Below are 3,579 nucleotides of genomic sequence, written 5' to 3'. Positions count from 1 at the left end.
TCCCTACACTGAAAAGACAGGACCATCTGAGGGAAAGGTAGTCACTGCCCACCCCTTGCATTTTCAAATTTTCATTGACATTACTAAGAGCCAGTGTGCTTAATCTGTATCGGAGCTTCAAGAATTAAAGGTTAGTGGCATCCTGGGCGTGGGTGTGCACTGTGCACGTATTTCTGGGGGGAGTTTCCAACATTGCTGTGTTCTGTCACTCCAAGAACATATTGAATATGCATCTCAATGTCAGCAGCACCTTGAGATGTTATCTCCAAAATTATCACCTGCCTTCTGAAAACCATAACCCTAGACATATTGATTGGTTAAAATGCAGAATCTGAAGGAATAAGTCAGTGTCTCTGTGGATTATCCTAATCAAATAAGGAGAGTATTAACCTAGATACTCACTGATCTGCCAGTATTTGGTTTGAAATGTAGGCATCTCAACTAAAGTTATGTGGTTCATTCTTTTGAATATTTCTTCCAGACGTTTAAATACATTACCACTAAGCCAGAACCAAAGAAAGCATAAAAAGCATTTTAAGGAATAAATTCAGCAAGTTTCCATTTGTACCAGATAGTAAAATTGTTGACATGCATTATGAGGCATGTGTATTTTTCATCCTGTCAGGTTTCAGTCACATACTCAGGATGGAATATTTCAGCTGTCAGGCGTTGTGTAGAAAGGTCTCAGACCATTTAGGTAGTAGCACTTCCTAACAAATAGTTTCCACGTCACCCGGTCCTGCTATTTAGGCAAGTCAGAAGAAAAGCTCATTTCATTAATTATGCTATAAATGTAACTTCAGTGAAGGGTAGCCGGCTAAATACAAGATGAAAGGGCTGGTAGGGATCCTCTCCATCGAAGTGTTGAGCTTCACGCAATTTTATTCAGATGCACTTCCATTGCTAAGGAGGCTGTGAGTTGATCGACTGTGTCTAGAATCAACTACAGGGGTGAAAACACAAATTGCAAACCAGCATGAAGTCACAAAGGGAAAGGAGGAAAGAGGAGAAGTAAAAGTCAGGGACTCGTACGTACTCTTCATTTTCCTCTAGGAAAAATAAGTATTGGACCAGCTGCCCGGAGTCCAACAGTAATGGGAGCAAGCCTAATTATTGTTAGGCAGAGGGCCTAATGAGAAGTGCTACCCACACAGCCTTCCTTTGTGTTTCCAGTTGCTTCTGTTTGCAGAGGAGTCTGGATTTTTGTTGGAGGCAAATGATTATGTTCCCTCTGCTTGATGTGCTAGAATGAAATATGGTTGTTAAGGAAAGAGAGGACCTGGACTGGATAGTCTCTTGGCCACAAATTTTTCGTGTGGGCCATTGAGGAAGGTTACAATGTAATATTGTCGGTAACAGGGTGAGGAGGCTTGGAGCTAATAGCTTAGCCACCATCTTTGAAACCTGTTGTGGGCACTCCTCTCCTTCCTCTCAAGGAATCTTTTTTTTTTTTTTTTTGTGGTACGCGGGCCTCTCACTGTTGTGGCCTCTCCCGTTGCGGAGCACAGGCTCCGGACGCGCAGGCTCAGCGGCCATGGCTCACGGGCCCAGCCGCTCCGCGGCATATGGGATCTTCCCGGACCGGGGCACGAACCCGTGTCCCCTGCATCGGGAGGCGGACTCTCAACCACTGCGCCACCAGGGAAGCCCCCTCTCAGGGAATCTTAATTAGAACATTCTCAGTGCTCTCTTTGTCCTTTTCAGTGGAGAAGTCTAGCACAGATCCAAATTAAGCTTTCATCCTCACGAGAGAGTGATGGTACTTTTTCCCCTTTTCCTGATTTCTTGACTAATTTTTCTCAAGATTCAGCGTTCAGAAAAATATTTAAAGTTCCCACACATGGCCAGTATGGAATATCCGGATGAAAACACTAATCACTATTTATCGAAGAATCATTCTATGTATTCTGTTATGTACATCTTTGTGTTTCCTATGGTGACATCAGGACATATTTGTTGAGTAAACCAATAACTGTTAAATAAACCATGAAGATATTTAGCTTTTATTCGCATATCCCTTTCAGTCTGTCAAGTGATTCCACAGCTGTTAGCTCTTTTGGTATTAGAAGATAGGCCCACAGCGGAGCACACTTTATTATTCACATTTTAGACGTGAAGATACAGACTTCATGGCAAAGATTTGGCACAGGGTAGGTGGCTAGTAATTGCCAGATTCTTGACGAAAACTCATGACTCTAGATTTGGAAGCATGCTGCTAAGTTTTCTGTCTGCCTATAAAATCTTTGAAATCTTTATCCAATGTGGAAAACTTGTTTTCCTTTGGCTTTTTACCTCTAGAGACCCCACATCAGAAGAAAGCCAGTTGAAATCCCTGAAGCGTGTCCAAATTGCTGAAAGTAGTGGTGTGCTAGAGGCAGTTCTGCTCATGAGAACCAATAGAGCCCATCTCTTCGCACCTTCAGGTTCACTGGTATCCTGTTGGTAGCTTGAAATGGGCCATAGCAGGAGTGTTTACACCATGGAAATTGGCAAGCACTACAAATCAGAGAGAGTTAGTTGTTACCTCTCAAGAGAGTTGGTTGTCACACATCTGCCAGCACACTCCTGGTTAGAAATCTGAGCATCTAGGCAAAAAACCTGCAGCCAAGTTTCTTGATGCTTAGAATATGTTCCAGTGTGCTTGATTTGTAAGACACCGAGTTTCTTTGTGAAACCTTTTGAGTATATTCTTTTGCAGTCCTTTGAAACTATATGCAGGAGAACATCAGAGTATCTTCTCCAAGAGGGAGAGTGAGGTCTAAGAGTAAAAGTAGCTACTTGTTGGGCTTCCCTGGTGGCGCAGTGGTTGAGAGTCCGCCTGCCGATGCAGGGAGCACAGGTTCGTGACCCGGTCCGGGAGGATCCCACATGCCGCGTGGAGCGGCTGGGCCTGTGAGCCATGGCCGCTGAGCCTGCGCGTCCGGAGCCTGTGCTCCGCAGCAGGAGAGACCACAACAGTGAGAGGCCCACTTAAAAAAAAAAAAAAGTAGCTACTTGTTTAAGGCTATGGGTGTTTGTGAACATGTGAGTGTGCTTCAAATTATACATAACTTTAAACAACTGTGTAAAAAGAGTTTTAAAAGTTTAATGGTGCTGAACTAAGAATAAGAATTAAAAATTGAAAAGAAAATACGAAACTATACCTTGTTTTTCTGCTTTAAAAAATAAGTTTCCTTCTCATTTGCAATTAAGATGCTGAGAATTTGCATAAAATGTGTAAAATTAGAGATAATTGAACTACAGTAGCTATAAAAGTGGCTCTTCCATTTAAAAAATAAATCAGATGTCCACTAAAAGGGTGTAAGAGCCATTCCCCCTTTCTCCTCCCTCTCCCTTTGGGTCTCTGGTATTTTTCACACTTTTATAGCTGATTTTTATTGCCAAACAATCCGTGGAGTTTGTGGCAGCTCTGAGACGACAGCTGGCCCAGGCAGGCCTGTTAACTCTGGCATGTTCAGCACCCTTCAGAAGATTTCAAATCCAGCCTCAGCACCCAGGTTAGTAGATCAAATCCAGGGAGACCCCAGCAAGGCAGTGGGGGTGGAAAGAAAGGGGAACATGGAGAATAAGGAAGACAAG

The sequence above is a fragment of the Lipotes vexillifer genome, unplaced genomic scaffold (assembly GCF_000442215.2).
Source record: "Lipotes vexillifer unplaced genomic scaffold, Lipotes_vexillifer_v1.1 scaffold838, whole genome shotgun sequence".
Classification (NCBI taxonomy): Eukaryota; Metazoa; Chordata; class Mammalia; order Artiodactyla; family Lipotidae; genus Lipotes; species Lipotes vexillifer.
The sequence above is the reverse complement of the archived record's forward strand: the minus strand, read 5'-3'. Positions refer to the sequence as shown.